A 19,813-nucleotide genomic window follows, 5' to 3' on the forward strand; every position below is an offset into this window, starting at 1 on the left:
GTATCACATGTGTGTGGTTTTGAAATGGTGTAAGCACACAAAAGATCTAAAATAGTACTGTTAGTAGCTTCTGTTTGACTGTTTGTTTCAAGATGAAATGCAGATGAAAAATCAATCATTGTTCCTACACTACAAGATATAGACCTTATAGCGACGTTTAAAGCGACGAAAATACAAACAACAAAATTTGCCCCCGTCGTCGCAAAAAGCGTCGTTATTGACGACGCCATAGAATCGTCGCTATAACCGTCACTATATGCGTCGCTATATGCGTCGCAAATAGCGTCGCAAATGCATTTGCGACGCATATAGCGACGGTTACAGACAATTTGCGACGCTGATAGCGACGGCAATAGCGACGAGTGCAGTAAATTTGCGACGCAAATAGCGACGGTAACAGAGAAAAAAAAAATTTTGTGGCAGGGCAGCAAGCTGCCCTGCCACATATAGCACTGTGTGCTGTATGAGAGCCATACAAAATAGTTTCTGCACTGCTTCATACAAAGCGTTTGCAAACAAAAAGAATGTATACTGAAATCATTAAACTGATGGATGAAATAAATACATGATATCGCATAAAATGCGATTGGTACAATCATAAAACAATATCACTAATACATAGAAAATGTTTACATAGATCGGGCCACTAAAAACTAAAGGTATGTGAGCTCTAAGGATCCAAGGGCGAGCTACAAATCGTTGTCCCCCGAAAGCTCTTCCCGCTGTAAAGGAGCATCAAACGGATTCTGCAGAAAAAGAAACAACATATCAATCCACCATACAATAATGCATTCAAATATCTCATGGTAACTACGGACAAGAAAGATGAGTGACTTACTGGGCCGCCACGTCTATACAATCGGTCGATCAATGATCTGAGACTGTGCCTCTCCGCATATCGAGTCTCAAGGCCTTGCGGATAGCGATTTGTAATGGAGTGCTGCAAAGAAAACAAAATGCTAACTGTTAGAAACATGATTGTCAGTACAAAGAATATCTCAAAAAAACAAATAAGCAAAACAAAAGAGAATCTTACAAAGTCCTCCAAATATGTCCTGTGGCCGCCACTCCCAAGATGATGTACCGATCCGGCCTCGATTCGTGCCCTCGCCGCCTCCCGCTGCTGACTCCAACGTCCTGGCGAATTTGTAGCCTCCTCCCTCAGTCGGTGCCAGTCGTCTGCATCTAACCACTCGGGCTTTGGAGCCCCACTCTTGATTGCCTTGCATGCGTCGGATCGTCTATGTGACATGTATGCACGCATGCAATCCACCATCCAGCCCGTAGAGAATCTATCCACTGCGGCTGGCACCGGGAACTCCTCGTGCAAGGATGCTACTATGTACTCCTTGCTCCCCTCCGGTATGTTCCTCCAATGATCCAGGACGTTGTGCCGAAAAACTTGTTGGCATAACTCCCTCATGCGAGCCATCACCCTTCTCCCCTCATCATTCATGATAATGGCTCCTGACCTGCCATCCACTAGGTATCCATAATCCCTAGGAGTGTGCCGTGTATGGGCCCTCTCCCATCTCCGTCCACGCTCCTGGGCATATCCAGGAGATCCTTGAACATCCGGTGTACCGACGGGGGTACCCTCTCCCGGAGTGCCACACAAAGGGGTGCCGCCAGAGGGTGTGCCACCAAAAGAAGTGCCACCAGAGGGGGTGCCACCAAAAGGAGTGCCACCAAAAGGCGTGACATCTGCCGACGACTGCGCAAAAGCCGGAGTAACTGGAGTGGACGTCCCCACAGGTGTGACAAATCCTGGCGGTGACCGAGCTCCAGCTGAACGACGAGACGGAGACACCACGTCCGTGTCTCCACAGCAGCACCCCCCTGATCCTCCTGCAGTCGCAGTCCCTCCCTCTGGCCCAAGTCGCGAGCGTCGAGATCGTCTACTCGAAGCTGAAGCATCTGATCGCGCCGAAGCTGATCTAGCAGAGCATCCTGACGAAGAACGAGACAGCTCCTGATCTGCTATCTCTCTGAATCTCGCGAGCTGATCTGGAGACATACGTGCCATCATCTCCTGAAACTCCTCATCGCTCATCCCTCGACTCATCCTGAAAATGTCGATACCTGCACAAATAAAAAATAATGTTAGAATAATCAATTTAAACTATACAAAGCACATTAATAAAATCATTTTTGAAAAATCCCTCTTAAAATGCATATCTTATCTACCTTTATGGAAGATCTAAACAACGAATTGAGTAATACAATTCTCCAAGAATGAAGTATTCTATGGTCCCATGTTAATCTCCTAACACAACTCTGCATACACTGGAAGGTCGATAGACATGTCACCACAAAACAACGAGTCTGTCTCGTTCTCAAAAAATTCTACGACTTCTGTATTTCCATCATTGTCAGCCGATGCAGGCTCCAAGCTTGCGGTGGCCTCCACCCCTTGTAATTTCGATCCCTCTATTTGCATATTTTCTTCATCTATGCCTGGAACATCGCTTTGATCGTATACTCTCGCACCTCGAGGAGTTGAAGGTATAACATACCACCATCGAGGTTGTCGGGGATTTGGATAGAAGATTACCTGTTCACAAACACTTACAAACCGTCTTTAAACCATTGTGACATAAACCATGTCGTATTACAATTAGCAAGCAAATGCCTAGTTGCACCTGTTCACAATGGGCCGGCAACACAAAGGTGTCGCGCAAATCCATCCATTTTTTTTCAGAATCTATTTCGAGAAATCCAGATGGACCTCGTCGAACTGTTACGCCAGCTCCTCCAAGTACCACTTTGAACCACTGCACGTCGAATATTATCATGGAGAAGCTACGGTAATCCACCGTAATAATACTTTGCAAATTCCCAAAATACTCCATCTCATCCACAACCGTGTTCGGATCCGTTGCTCGTCGCCGGCTCTCTTGCTCAAACCTTGCCATGACACCACAGTCCATTGTGGAGCGCATTTTGTCAATACGCTCCACCCGAAAATGCCGTCCACGCGACCACGCTGCACTATATATTTTGTACTGCACATTGAAACACTCAAATTAGATGTAGCAAGCAAATTTAGATACGACACATTCTAAACCCCTCATTACCTTTGGACTACATCCCCTCGAGAACTCCCACTCCTCCATTGAGACCTCTGTCCCTTCGCTGGATGCTGCGGTCAAGGCTCCATGCAACCATCGTGTTGACATAAACCGCGGCATCTCCTCCATGCCTTCGGGATATCGAATCGGTCGGTGACGCGTACTGCGTCGGAATTCGGCTCGTGCTTCCTCTCGATCTTGCCTTGCAATCTGGTACTTGGCGAGCCACGTCTCCATGGAGGCATGGTGCAACATACAAAAGCGATTTACATTCTCTTCCATTGAGGCATCCATTCTTTTTTCTACCCCATTTCCAACCACCACATCTCCAGTCAGCCTGTCATCGTCCTTCAGCGTCCATAGCATTTCATTGTCTGGTTCCACCGTTGGTAGCCATTGTGAGATATGCACTAACGCCTCTGACACCAGCCAACCTTCCGCCATGCTACCTTCCGGACGAGCTCGTTGTCGCACAAAGCCTTTCAGGGTTTTCATGAAGCGCTCCAGGAAGAACATCCATCGCGTATGGACAGGTCCAGCAATCTCCACTTCATCCACAAGATGCACAAGAAGGTGAACTTGTATCGTGAGCATGCTAGTGGGCAGGTATTTCTCAAAGAGACAAACCGTCTCAACTGATCCCCGCCTTGCGGATTCAATAGAAGACGTCTTAATCTCTTTCTGTGAGATCCATTGCACCAAAGTCGATAGCTTGTAAATGGCTCCGCGAATTTCTGGAGTTAGGCATCCCGCGATCGCGATCGGTAGGACAAACTGCCAAAAATGAGAAAGCATTAAGAATAATGGTCACTTTTCAAATTTCAAAATGTCCACACTAATTAAAATCCATTCTGTTCACAAACCTGACATATCTTATGCCAATCATGGGATTTTAGCCCAGAAATCTGGTCATCTTTAGAAAATGCGGACCTGAGAGAACGCATCATACCCGTCGGAGTGCGGATAGACTTGATTACTTACTTCACAATGCGCTCTTCTTTGGTAGACAAAACCCAGGGAGTGCGAGGAAGATGCACTCCCCCTTCAGCACTCGACTGCGGCCAAAGCGCCTCCATCTTACCTACCTCCTTTAAATCCATTCGTGCCCCTGTAGTGTCTCTCTTTCCTGTGATGTGGTCCCATAGCAAGCTGTCCACATTTTTGAAAATATGCATGGGATCCAACAAGTGGTTGACCTGTAAGTGGGTCCAATATGGCAACTCGTAGAAAACTGAGAACCGCCGCATTCCATTTGGATGTGAATCCGGGTTTACCATTTTCAGCTCGTACCAGCTTGCAGCGTTCATACGTGCTGGAGGTCTTCCAAGAAAACCTTCCCTGAGTTCATGATCCTCCGGCAAGAAAGCGGTGTGTCCTTGGTATACCATCTTCTTCATGGTTCGTGACCTTCGGGAGTCTAACTGTGGCCCACACAATGGACATGCATGATAACCAGAGGTAACGAGACCTGCAAGGCGATCCACGGCCTAGTGAATACTTGATTGAATGAAATAAAATATAGATATTACCGGCGAGAACAATTCGGTCTGCTCACCTGAGCACTCTCCCAATCCCGGAAAGTCATGCATCGTCCACATGAGAATGGCTTGAATGTTGGCTGACCGCCGACCATCGCGCCTGCTCATATCTTGCACCGTGACCCCCTCCTCCCACAAAATCTTAAGCTCATCGACTAATGGACGAAGATACACGTCCATATTTTTTACTTTGTAGCGGCCCGGGACGAGCAAGCTAAGGATGAGATGTCCTTTCTTCATAGAAAGCCATGGAGGAATGTTGTAGTTGACAAGCACTATAGGCCACACACTGTAAGAAGTCGAGCGCAGACCGAATGGGTTCACACCATCCATGGCGAGACCGAGCCGAAGATTCCTTGGCTCTCGCGCAAAGCCTGGGAAGGTAGAGTCAATGTGGCTCCATGCGCATGAATCTGCTGATATTCGTTGAACTCCATTCGTGGACCTATTCTGCACATGCCACGTTGTCAAGCTTGCCATGGCAGACGTGCGAAACATGTGGTTTATGCGGGGGATGAGCGGAAAGTGTCTGAGGACTTTTTGAGGGATGGTTTGCCCTTGCAAGTCCTGTCGATACCTGTGAGCACCACACTTTGGGCATGTCTCCATACTCTCGTATTCATCTCGAAACAATATGCAGTCGTTGATACATGCATGGATGTTATTGTAGTCCATGCCAAGCTTCCGTAAAACATGTCGCGCATCATCACGAGACTTAGGCATGGTGTTTGCAAGTGGCAATATATGATATTTCAATAACCTGAAAAAATCATAAAACACCTTGAAAAATCTATCCATGTTTGCAATAATACTGTTTAAAAAAAAAACAATGAAGTCTGTGTGCAAGGTACCTGAATAACTCAGTCACACTCGTATCGCTCCAACCGTATTTTGCTTGCACACTTAAGAGTGCAAGCAATGTCTTCAACCGAGATACTCGGCACCCATCATATAATGGTATGGATGCTTCCTCTCTGAGCGGGTCAGATGTCTCAACATCCATGGGAATCAATGCATCGATCATTGCCTCCATCTCAGGCTCCAAGATTGTAGGCAAGTCGGGAAGGTTGTCTGTCTCCTCTGGCATTGACGGTATAGATGGGCCTTGCGAGTGGTCGATTGGCTCCTGCAATCCATCCATCGCACGTCCACGAACTCTTCTAATTGGCCGCAAAGGGTGCACTCCCCCTTGGGTCGAGACATCACCCCCCTGGATACAAAATTTACCAACAAGACCCAATCTTATTGTGTATGGTTTTCAATTAGCTTGAGAGTACAATGCATGAAAAATGCTAACTTCAAATTACCGTTTGCTGAAAGTCTGCAATCGCCTGATCAATGATCTCAGATTGAAACTCGCCAAATCGTCGTACGTGTTCTAACGACAATCGGCGTTTTCGTCTAATTGCCAACTTGCATTGAGAGCAAGGACATGGGACACGCTGATTAAGATATGACTCGCGGTCTTGAACAATAGGACCTTCTTCGTTTGCCATCTTATCTACATTACAGCAAACAAGGCTTAAATGTATAGCTTTATGGAGATGTACGTCAAGTTGCAAGTTGACCATAAACCTTGCATTGTATATAGTAGTCGAGAGATTTTCCGATGTTATATCTCGGCCTTGTATCATGCTCAACGATTTGTTTGTCCCGGTAGATAATTTTTTGTTATATCTCGGCTTTGAGTATAAGTAATCAATTTTAAAATTAATGCGCGCCATCTATGAAATTTTATAACTATAGTAATAAAATTTATTTCAATCAATTCTACTCATAGTCATAAGACCTGAGAGAAATTATCCTATACTCAATTTAAGGGTTTCTTTTTCTATAACAATAATTTTGGGTTCATTTTGATGAAGTACGTGGCCGTATGCAAAGCACATTGCATACCATTATCAATACGTATATTATCTTAAATTTTCTTCCCTTCCCTCTCCCTCTCTTTCTCTCCCTCTCCCTCTCTTTCTCTCCCTCTCCCTCTCTTCCTCTCTTTCTCTCACCCTCACCCTCTCCCTCTCCCTCTCCTTCTCTTTCTCTCCCTCTCTCATTTCCTCCCTCCCCCTCCCTCTCCCTCTCCCTCCCTCTCCCTCTCCCTCTCCCTCTCCCTCCCTCATTTCCTTCCCCTCCCCCTCCCTCTCCCTCTCCCTCTCTTTCTCTTTTTTTCCCTCTCCCTCTCTATCTCTCTTTCTCTCTCATTTCCTAAACAAGCAAAAAATAAAGTGATTTAAACATCCTCCAAGCAAAAGGGAGAGGGAGAGATACAATGCACTCTCCCTCTCTTTCTCTTTCTATCCCTCTCTCATTTCCTTTCCCTTCCTCTCCCTCTCACTCTCTTTCTCTCTCATTTCCTCTCCTAAACAAGTAAAAAATAAAGTGATTCAAACATTAAACAAGCAAAAGGGAGAGGGAGGGAGAGAGAGAATGCACTCTCCCTCCTTCTCCCTCTCTTTCTCTTTCTCTCCCTCTCCTATTTCCTCCCCCTCCCTCTCCCTCTCCCTCTATTTCTCTTTCTCTTTCTTTCCCTCTCCCTCTCCCTCTCCCTCTCCCTCTCTTTTACTCTCTCGTTTCCTCTTCTAAACAAGCAAAGAAGAAAGTAATTTAAACATTAAACAAGCAAAAGGGAGAGAGAGAATGCACACTCTCTCTCTTTCTCTCCCTCTCCCTCTCTTTCTCTCCCTCTCTCTCCCTCTCCCTCTCCTTCTCTTTCATTTCCTCTCCTAAACAAACAAAAGAGAACGATTTAAACCTTCAACAAGTAAAAGAAAGAGAGAGGGAGACTCACCAATGAGATATGGCGAGCGTGGGCGGCTTCTCTTTGCAACGAGGGCTCCTCCTCCCCTTCACGAACAACGACGGTGGCGGCGACAGCGGTGGCGGCAAGTCTCTTCCTCCTCTTCTCCCACAAAGCCTTGGCTCTCTCCCTCGCTCTCTCCCTCGCTCTCGCTCTCAAAAGGCGAAGAAAACAAAATGAAAACGGCGCTCTGGTTTCGGCCACGCTTTTTTTCCCTGCGGCGTCGCAATTGGCATCGCTATATGCGTCGCTATGCGACGCAAATAGCGACGCATATAGCGACGCCAATAGCGACGCCTATAGCGACGCCGACATCCGCCGTCGCTAATCGGCGTCGCTATTGCCCCATTCCCTTGTAGTGCTAAGTTAGCAAACAAAGTAATCCAAAAATTATTACAAAATCTAGAATCGCGATCAGAAATAATAACTTTTGGTAAACCATGGTTAGTGAAAACAGTTTTCAAAAACAATTGAGCAGCTTGAGATGCAGTTAAAGTTTTCTTGCATGGAATAAAATATGCTTGTTTGCTAAATCTGCCTACAACAGTCCAAGTCATATCATGGTTAGCTTTAGTGTTAGGTAGACCAATGATAAAATCCATTGAAATCTATTCCCATGGTTATGATGGAATAGATAATGGCATTAGTAAACCATATTGTTTACCATGGTGCTTTTAACTCGTTGACAAACTAAGCATTCAGATACAAAGTTAGATACATCATTGTCCATATGTGGCCAATAAAAATCTTCAATCAATGTACGTAAAGTAGATATAATTCCTCTATGTCCTTGATATGGAGGACAATGAATTTCATGCAAAACAAATGATCGAAATGGAACTGTCACACATAATCTTTTTTCATAAAGCATGAATCCATTATTATAAGACAATGAATCAATAGGAATCAAATTATTTGCAACTAGTTTATTCCAATCAGCTTGAAAAGTAGGATCCTGATTATAAGCATCTTTCATAGGGATAAGAGAATCAAATGATATCATAGAAATATTATGAATTGTCGGTCTTCTACTCAAAGCATCAGCTACAACATTCTCTTTTCCTGGTTGATATTGTATAAGGAGATGAAAACTTTAAATAAAAGTGGCCCATTTAATGTGTTGGTCAGATATTTGTGGTTGACTAAGGAGATGTCTAACGCTTTGTTGGTTAGTTTTGATCATAAATTCAGATCCCGTTAAATAATGTTTCCATTGACGTAAGGCTTGTACTATAGCTAGCAATTCTTTATCGTAGGTAGAATATTTAAGTTCGGATGGTTTGAGTTTACAGCTAGAGTAGGCTATGGGATGATTATCTTGCATAAGGACTGCTCCTATTCCAGATCCACTAGCGTCAGTAACTACTAAAAAGAATGGTCTATTGAAGTTAGGTAGTTGTAATACATGAGCATGAGTTAAAGCATGTTTCAATAAATCAAAGGATTTTTGTTTATTGTCAGACCAGTTATACACAATACCCTTTTTTAAAAGTTTTATCAAAGATAATGCAAGTAATGAGAAATTTCTCATAAACTTTCTGTAAAAGCTAGCAAGACCTAGAAAAGAACGTAATTCATGCACATTTTTGGGTATGGGCCAATTTAAAATTGCTTCTATCTTTTTAGGGTTAACTTTAATACCTTCTGATGAAATAATATGTCCTAGATATTTAATTTTTATTTGGAAGAATTCACTCTTTTCTGGATTAGCATATAATTGATTGTCTTTTAACAACTAAAAAACTAAAGACAAATGTTCATAATGCTAATTCTCATTTTTACTGAATACTAATATGTCATCAAAGAAAACTATGACACAATACTAATGTTTCAAAAATATGTGATTCATCATACAACTAAATGTGGCTAGGGCATTAGTTAAACTGAAAGGCATAATTAGAAATTCATAGTGTCCAAATTGTCTTCTAAATGTAGTTTTGAATATATCAGATTTGTCCAATCTTACTTGATGGTATCCAGATTTAAGATCTATCTTACTGAATATGGCAGATCCTTATAGCTTATCCATAAGATCATCTACCCTAGGAATTGGATATCTATTCTTAACAGTAATTTTATTTAGGGCACGATAATCAATGCACATGCAATAAGTATTATTTTTCTTCTTCACTAATAAGATAGGTGCACCAAATGGAGAACTACTAGGTCTAATTAATCCTCTATTAAGTAATTCCTCTTTTTGATTTTGAATTTCTTTCTGTTCGATTTGGTTATGTATGTATAGTGCTTTACATGGTGGTTGTGTTCCAGGAATTAAATCTATTTTATGATCTTCAGGACGTGAATGTGGTAATCTAGGTGGTAAATCAACAACAAAACAATCTTGAAATTGGGCAAGAAATTGTGTATGCCTAGGATGCATCTGTTTTTCTTTAGCTTGAATTTCATTCACCCATATTAAATAAGATTTGCTATTTTTATGTAATGCATGTTTAGCTTGAGTATGAGTAAGCAGTGGAAAATTATTGGAAGCATGCATACCATGCAGTGTGATTTGTTTTCCTTAAAAATAAATTTTAATTGAATGCGTAGAATAATCTATATCAGGATTGTATTGATGATGCCAAGGCATTCCTAAGATAATGTCACTAGACTGCAAAGATACAACTAAGAAATTTTTTCATTCAGTATAATCACCAATTTTAATTTCTAAATTATGCACCTCTTGTGTTCCATTATATCTCGTTCCTAGGAATGCAGCCTTGATGCAATAATGTATAGAAATAGTTTGTAAATTCAATTCTTTGACTAACTTTGCAGAAATAAAGTCATGTGTTCTCCCATTATCATGTAAAATAATATTTTCTTTACCATGCACAAAACATTTCATTGTTAACAAAGAATGGGGAGTTGGCATACCTGGCAAAGTATTCAAAGTAGTACCAATGTCGTCATCATCTTCTGTAAAGTCCGACATTTCCTCACGTTCTTCTTCTTCTATTGCTCCTAGATAATTGACATGGACAGGTGGCTTTTTGGATTGACAATTGGCTGTGCTAGATGTCCAGGTTGATGGCATTTATAACAAACTATGGGTTTGGCTTTAGATATATTATTGGTAATGGCAGGAAGTTTAGGAATGTTGGGATTTAACTGTAGGGATGGCTTAGGGTTTGGATTAGTGTTTGATGGCAAGGCAGGTGGTTGTGTCCAAGATTTACGGAATGAAGATGGAAGAAAATGACTTTGATTGAATCTTCGAAAAAAATTGAATTGAATTGTTTGGAACCAAAGTTACCATTGGTTGGAAATTGTCGTGGTCTCTTGTCTCGTCTGTGAATCTTGTCTTCAGTGTCATGGGCCAAGGAAATTGCATCTTCAAGTGTTGTTGGCTTGAACATATTGACTTCCGCATAGAAAAGTAGGCTAGACATAAACTTGTGTTTATGAGTTGCTTCAGGTACATCTTCGAGCATTCGTAGTTACAGTAGAGCATTCCAAAAACGTTCAGTGTATTGGGAAATAGGTTCGCGATCTCTTTATTGTAGAAGATCCCATTGCTTGATGGCTTTTTCATGGAATTGAGGAGGTAGAAAATTTTGCAAAAATTTCTTTTGAAAAGTTTCCCATCTAGTGGGGCAATCAATGCTCTTGCGGACCACAGTCCACCATAAGGATGCTCGGTCAACTAAATGGTTAGTGACACATTTAATTTTGTCTTTCTTAGCGTATGTTTCTTCATGGAAGTAATCATCAAATTGACTAATAAAAGCAAGTACAGTCTTTCCATCACGTGATCCATTGAAAGTACGAAATTTGAAGTTTTTTTTACTTATCTTTGTTTCTTTGCGAATGGATTGGGCTTCAAGTGTTGCATCGATGGTACGTCGTATAAGATCTTCGGGTTGCGATCCATCTTGGTCAGTGGTAGATCGTTGCAAATTGGCCAATTGAACTTGCAAAGCTTGTCGGGCTCTTCCTTCTTCTTCGAGCTGCATCATAATCAAATCCACCTTTTGCTCCATTGTTGGTTCGGGTAAATCACCTTCAGCCATAAGATCGACCATGTTTTGATCGATCCTCCTGTAAAATTCAAAAAGATCTCACACTCTCGAAATCTTATTAGCGGGATAAGTGTAGCTCAAAGGCGGGTTTACAAGGCTTATATATATATATTTGGCTTTTGTAGTCTTTCTCCTTTACGATTGCGGTATTCGTTGACACAATCGTCTGCCAAGAGAATAGTGTTGCGTAGAAACTGCGTATAGTCTGCGTGTGAACTTCTGTTCTTCTTGAAACTAGTTCAGTAAGTCTACAAGTGTGAAAGGACTTCTAGAGAGCAAAAGATTGGTTCGTGTGCTTCTGCATATGAACTTCCACTATGGTAATGGTTGAAGATGACCTTTGTGACTTTGTTGACTTGGAGAACTTGGAAATCTTAGAGGACTTAAAGCTTAAGTAACCAAGCTGATTTTCGTGGACTTGAGGACGTACTCGGCGGAATCGACGGCAGCCAAAAGATACTCCTGCCGCCGCATGTGAAAACATTCATGGAGATAAGCTTTTTAATAAGATTATTATTAAGCTTAATATTTTTTTTTTGTTAAAGCTTTGAAAGCTTTTGGCTATGGAGTTAAGTTTTTCTTATCTGTATGAAGACAACTTGTTGAAGGAAGTATCCGCGTGGTTCTCCGCCTCTATAGAGGCTGGTCTCTTGTGATCAGAGGGTGCAGAAGGGGGTTTTTGACTGCTAGGAACACGCTGGTATCGACCATTTGCCACAAGACAGACTGTAGAGCTCGATTGTTCTAGGAGCTCCGCCTTCATGCGAGATAGTAAGCGATTGGAAGCTCTCGATCTCAGCTTCGCTGTGATACCACTAGTGCACAGATCAGTCGCCCTATGTGCATGTAGTGAGCGTCAGAAGGTCCCCAAGAACAAAAGAACTCCACTTTTTACACAAAAACTAATGAAGAAATCTTGCACGACATGAACAAGAGACCAATTGGATGCAATCTCCCCCCATGCCTTGTGTGAACGCTCCACAAAGCATGTATTTAATATATTATTCATCTTCAAGCTCAAATAATAGCCCAATTTACAAAATAACACGCTTTAGCTTTTGAGTGTACTTTTGTGCCAATAAAGAATTAAAGCTAATGGATGCCCAGAAAGTCAGGCAGTACCCAAATACGATGTCCAATACAAATATTTAAATCGTGCGTCCATGTGCATACAAAAATAATAAATAAATATCAAGCACTTTAATAAATAAGAGCGACAAAATATAGGCGCCATGCCTAAGATACGTGCCCCCATAAAAAATTGACGATAACTTGAATACACGCTATCCTCCAATGCTTTCCAAAACCATCGCTGCTCACTCTGCACATCAACTGAAGCATTCACAATTGTTAGAAACATAATACAATTAAACCGACAAAAGTGAATACCTAGCAGTCTTCAGCTACATAAATAAATTGGTTAGAAATCAATCCTAACCTTAATTTATTACGAATGAGGACTCTAAACTCATAAACGTCTATTAATTTAAATATGTATTTTGCAGAATCGCCCGCTATGGAATCACCCATGTACACATAAAATTAACACAACGCCTGAAAAGGATAGACATCCCTATCGACTTCTCGCACAAAGAATCCACTTTGTGTATGAGCCCCGATAATAAAATTTTACGGAATCCAAAACCTCACAGAATCCACCGTGGCACGGAATCCACCGTGGAATATCCCTCCTGGCATCAATCCCGGTACTCAAATCGTTGGTTTATTGTGCTAAAAAAGAATGGGACTTTGAGATTTATTCAAGGCATGCAACCGGTCAATAAAGTGACAATAAGAAATATGGGTGCAAGTCCTGTGGTTGATGAATTTGCAAAGGCTTTTGTAGGCAGAGCGATCTATTCTTTGGGTGATCTTTACTCGGGATATGATTAGTTTCAGCTTGCAATTAAAAGCATGGATATCACAACCACGAAGACTTCCTTGGGGTTAGTACAGATGTGTACTCTCCCACAGGGTGCAATAAACTCAGTGGCACACATGAAAACTGCTATGAATAGGGTACTCAGGGATTTTATACCATAATTGACTATGCCCTTCTTGGATGATGTTTCAATCAAAGGGTGTGCAGTGGATGAAAAGAATGAAGACATGGATGCTCATGGATGTAGATAGTTTGTTGCAGACCATATTGTGGATTGTGAGAGGATTTTGACGCATCTAGAAGAGATGCATTTAACTCTTTTTGGACAGAATTCTGTCTTTGGAGTTAAAGAGGTTTTAATTGTTGGGCATATGTATGGGCCCTATGGGTGAAGACCATCACCAGCAAAAATAGATGGGATTGATAGAATGCAAGATATATGAATGAATGTATTAGAGGTGTGTAGACTCTTGGGAGCATGTGTGTTCTATTTGATATGGATTTCTCACTTTGCACATGTAGCCGATGCTCTATATCAGCTTCTGAGGAAAGGTTAGAGATTTCATTGGGAAAAGAAGCATCAGAAAGCAATGAAGAAATTGAAGTAATCCTTAAAATCTGCTCCTACATTGAGAAAGGCTGACTATTCACATGGAAATTGTATCCTTATTGTTGTTAATACAAGCCAATTGCGTTTGGATAGGAAATTGGGCAAGATGATGAGGAAGGGAAAAGATATGCAATTCGCTTTGGTGCTAAAGTATTGATTGAACGATAGAGAAGATATCCGTAGGTAAAAAGAGAATTACGGGGAATTGTGATAGCCCTTAAATGTGATAAGGAGTATTTTAATGGCGCCCATGTAGTCATTGAGACCAATTGTTTTTTGGTATTGGGTATGATTACTAGTTGTGCTACCCTGGACATCGCTATGCTCTGGTGGATTGCATACATCAAATCTTTGAACCCTGAATTTTAGCATATTGCAGGAAGAGATAACCCACTGGTAGACATGTTATCTCGGGCATGCTATGATAATGAAGATGGGATGATGGATGAGGAGGAAGAAGATGACTTCTTGCGACTGAAAATGATGTTGCAAGAGTGAATTTAGCAATGGAAGGTGTTAGTATAGCAGTAACAGAAGCTTGGACAACAAAGAGAAGACACTTTAGATGTTTTGCATCTTATGTAGTAGAGGTGTTTCCGGAAGACAAATATGTAGGAGAGTGACTGAGAATTGGTCAATACCTCAATACATTAATAAAGAGAGATGAATGGTTAGATGAGTTTAAAAAGATTAAGAGGAAATCCTACGGGTTTTCCATAAAAGGTGGATACTTATGGAAACATGCTAAAAAGAAACAGGTTATGCCATTGCGAGTTTTGGGTGATAGAGCTTCACAAGTAAATGTCATGCAAGAATTTCATGAAAGTTTGTGGGTTGGCCATAGGGGTGTTTGGGGTACTTTTACAAAGATCAAAGAAAGATATTGAGGCAGGGTATATATAAGGACGTTGCTCCCTTTGTGGAAACATGTACAACATATCAAATGTATTCATTTGTGAAACATCAGTATGGATTGCAACCCACATATCCATTATCTCTTCATTTTAAGTGGGTGGTGGATTTAGTCACAATGCCGATAGGTCTTTGGAAAATGAGATATCTTGTGCTTGTTCGTGAAGACTTGACTAATCAAGTGGAAGGGAGAGCTCTACGTACTAAGAAAACAAATGCTATGTGTACTTTTCTCTTAGAAGAGATCTTTTGTAGGTATGACCATGTGGGAAAAACTACTGCAGATAGGGGTGAGCTAGATGCAGATGAAGCTCATGATTTCTTTGCATGATTGGGGATAAAACTTGCTTTAACTTCAGCCTATAACCTTGAAGGAAATAGAAAAAGTGAAAGAGGTCATCTACCTATTGTGAAGACATTGGCAAAAGCATATGGAGAGAAGGTGAAAGAGTGGCCATGATTGCTCCCTTATGCTTTGTGGATTGACAGAACAACTCATAGTGCCCTTACAGGATATATGCCAGCAGAATTGATGTATGATAAAAAACCTATCATGTTGATAGAAAAGATGACAGTTAAATGGAGTGTGCTACCTTGGGAGGAGGAGTTGAATAAGGAGGAGTTATTCGCCTTACGCATTAGACAGTTGGAAAGAAAGTCAGAAGACATTTAGGCAGCAATTGCAAAGTGAAGGGCAGCAAGGATATAGAACAAGAAATGGTTTGACAAAAGACATAGACTGAGACCAAGAACCATACAAGATGGGGATTGGGTATTGGTTTATGATAGCAGTTTAGACAACCAGTATAGTGCCATGCGTAAACTTTTCAAAAGATGGTTTGGACCCTCTGTGGTAAGACATGTATTTGATAATGCTACTTATGCATTGAATGAGCTGGATGGGAAAACCATAAAACTTTCAATAGCAGGGAAAAGAATAAATTTATTCAAGAGGTGAGAATCTACTGCCTATGAGTTGCCAGAATTGGAAGAAAATGGTGGCCATGATACAGGGGAGAGCCAGGAAGACATGGAAGATGAAGAATCAAAGGATATGATTACAGAGGATGAGGAGGACTCGGAATCCGGTGACAACTAGGATTTTGGCACATATCGGAGGATGTGCAAGTTCAGAGGGGATGGATGTAGTGATGCTATACGGACACAGTGTGAAGAAACATGAAATGCATCATCATCTGACTTTCTTATTGATCAATAGAGTCAATGTGATCTGAGTCATTAGTACCAGTGTGAATGGCATGGATTATCTAAAAATACTAGATTTTTGGATAATTTTAGCCTACTTTTTATATTATTTATTGTAAAAAATCTGAAAAAGTTAAAAAAACTTCTAGATTAGGATGGCATGCAAAAAGCAAGATACTTTTTCAGCCAATTATGGGATTTTCATAAAAGTGATAGATTGACAAAATCGCCCGTATCGTGATCACTATTGATAGGTTGAAAACTGCAGTTTGAACTGAAAGAGGAAGAAGAAGTGATCAAGGAGATCTGTGAGCAGGTGTCCTAGGGTTTCACCCCCCTTTCCAGAGCTAACGGAGCTATTATATTTGGGTTTCAAGCAATAGAGGAGTTGTTATTTTTTATCCACATTTTTGTTCTACAAAAGAAGCTCTAGGAGATCTAATACTTGGAGAGTGCTTCTGAGTAGTGCCAGACAAAGGATTTCAGGTTTTGTCAATACATATTGATTTGATTCATTGTGGTTTGTCATTATTGTGTTTACCTCTTGTGTATTCTTTATTTTCTCTTCCGTATTCTATCTCTACTTCCTTCTACCTTTGATCCCCTATGGATTCGACCTTTTGACTAAAACTCCTCCGACAATGGATTTACGTAACACATTTGTATTACCTGCCCATTGTGAATAGGTACATGAACTCATGTTTTTAAAGCTTTTAATGACATGGTATATGTCAAAAATGTTAAATCTCTCTTGTATGTGATTTTGAATAGGTAATTTTCTATCCCAATCGATGATAACCTCAATGGTGGTATGTTGTACCTTCAGCTTCCCGAAGTGCAAGAGTATATGATAAAAGCAATGTTTCGAGCATAGATGATGACAATATGGAGATAGAGGAGTCGATATTGCAAGGGGTAGAGGCCACCCAAAGCTTGGAGCATGTAGAAGAGGCAAAATCGAGTAACAATGATGGAAAGACAGGACACCAAGAAATCTTTGAGAATGAGGTAGACTCATCCTTTTGTGGTGACCTTTCTATCGACCTTCCAATGTATGTGGAATTGTGTCAAGAGATTGACATGGGACCATAGGCTATGTCATACTTGGAGCATCCACCTACTCAATTTGTTGATGAATCGTTTATAAGGATACTCTAGAATCTGCATGTTAAATAATATCAAATTTTTAAGAGTTATATTACCGTGCTTTGCTTGAATCTTTATATTGATTATGCTAACATCAATTTTTGTCTGTGAATGTGACCTTTATGGATATTTGGACAGCACGATGAGTCAAGGGATGAGCCATGAGGAGCTACTGGAGATCTTCACACGTATGTATTTAGATCACATGGCTCGATTTAGAGATATGGCGGACCAAGAGCTCTCTCAAACACCATCAAGCTGTTCTAGAGAAAGGACTACATAGTAGCATCCTTGCATGAGGAGTTTCAAGTACCCACCGCAGTAAATAGGTTCCCCAGAGGCTGGATGGAATATATGCGTGCATACATGTCACACAGACAATCAGTGTCACTAAATTGATTACTTATTACGCATTCTCTATTTAATAAATTCATGTCAATCAATATATAACTCACTTTTCTTGAAGTGTTGATGATGATCTAGCATGGCCATGAGACCATTTAGAGACCAATATTCCTAGTGCATCACTTAATGGGGTGATCAGAGGACTGTGACGGGGATATCTAATATAGACAGTACAAGTTATGAAGGGGGAAAGAAGTATTTACCAAGTGTAAGAGTGTACACAAGAACCAAGGAGGAGTTATACATAAATGAAGATGGATTAAGTTCTAAGAAGAGGAAGTGCATTAGCATTGTGTATATGTATTTACATGTGCATTCGGGGATGCCTCGGAGCGTTTACTTATGTGTTTTCTTTTCTTTCATTAAGAAAGACAAGAGAGGTAATTCTCTCACTAAGATAGACAAGAGACGTGATCCTTTGGAAGTAAGGAGAGAAGTTATTTTCTCTTTCTAAGGTCTAAAAAGACAAGCTTTTGTATGGAAGTCAATTTTAAGGTTAAGGCCCAAGGAAATTTAATAAACTCTCCTTAAGATGGTTGCATGGACCACAAGTTACGAGTATAGTTTGAGAAGCTGTTCTTTTGAAAAAAGATATAGTGAATCCATTTTTAAAATATCTCACGATAAAAAGACGATCTCTAAAAATGGGCCACGAGGGTTATCAAAAACAGTGAGATCTACAATATTTGTGTTGGACATTTTTTCATCTAAATAGCACACAGAGAGATATCTTGAAATTAGTGCTCTAGAGTAGGTCCTGAAACAATCACATCTTGCATGAAGATCAACTCAAGTCTCTCTCCAAGAAGAGAAGCTCTTGAAAGCCTATAAAAGAGGAGGCTCTCCTTGGATGTGAGGGAGGTAAAGGAAGCATCACATTGCATGCATCCAAGAGGAGAAGAGAAGGTGCAAGTGCTGCGGAAGCTCTACTGAAATCAAGTGTTGCAGAAGCTATGCTAAAATCAAGTTCCAAGAGGAGAAGAGAAGGTGCAAGTGCTACGAAAGCTCTCCTGAAATCAAGCGCCAAGAGGAGAGCCCTACACATATTGTGTAGAAGAGAAGGAGACTCAAGAAGGATCAAAAGATGCAAACTTCCAAGTTGTGCAAGTGTTAGCCGGTTGTATACCGTGCAAGGAACCATGATTTTGTTTCCAAGATCTACAAGTAAAAACTGGGTTATGTGTAATGGAGGAGCTTGCTCCTTGTCAATAATATAACTCCACAAGGGGGGGGGACTAGCCTAGTGTGTTGTCGATTTCTCTACCTCTCTCTCTCTCTCTACATCTTTCTTTTCTCTTATCTATTCTCCCTCTGTGCAAGCATAATATTCGCCATATATATTTTAAGTATATAAGAAATTCGAGTGTGTATCTCAGATCTTATAACAATCAGACACATGCAAGGCACTTAAGAGTAAGGCCTTAGAGCCGGAGTGGCTAGATGCAGATGACTACCACGACTCAGGAAGGAGGCTACAGATTCTCCAAGACATTGGAGATAGTAGCGCAAGGTAGCGAGGGCACGACTAGAGACAAGAGTGGTCCATCATCTTGGGAGTGGCGGCGGTCACATGACTTATCTAGAGGACTTTGTAAGTTTTTCTGTTGTTCTTTTCACTTATTTTTTTGCAATATCGCTTGTACTTATTGTATTTCTAACACTTGTATTTTTTTTCTTTGTGGCACTCTATTACAAATCGCGATTCCACTGGCTTGGAGACTCGATTTGCAGAGAGACACGGTCTCACTGCATTGATCGATAGATTGTATGCATGCCGTGGTCTGGTAAGTCACTCATCTTTCTTGTCCGTAGTTACTAATTTTAATTAAAATGCATTATTATATGATGGACTCATATGTAGTTATTTCTTTTTTTGCACAGTCCATTCGATGCTCCTTTACGGCGGGATGAGCTTCTAGATGGCGAGGATCTATAGCTCACGCTTGGATCCGTGGAGTGCACATCCTCTTCTGTTTTGGTCCTATGATTTATGTAGGCATTTTCTATGTACTATGTTAGTATCATCATTTGTATCTTGCCATGATTCCATGAGCACTTTCATTAAGCAATCTTGTATCTATTTTATGTATCAGTCTAGCTGTGTATTCAAGGACACTTTGCCTTCATTTTGGCAACCATTGTACATCTTACTATAACTCTTTTGTGCAGCCCAAATACAACACATAGTGCTACATGTGGACTGCCCTATCACATTTTTTTT

Source organism: Lygodium microphyllum, chromosome 11 (genome assembly GCF_053477565.2).
Source record: "Lygodium microphyllum isolate KBCC chromosome 11, Lygodium_microphyllum_v1.1.10, whole genome shotgun sequence".
Taxonomy (NCBI): Eukaryota; Viridiplantae; Streptophyta; class Polypodiopsida; order Schizaeales; family Lygodiaceae; genus Lygodium; species Lygodium microphyllum.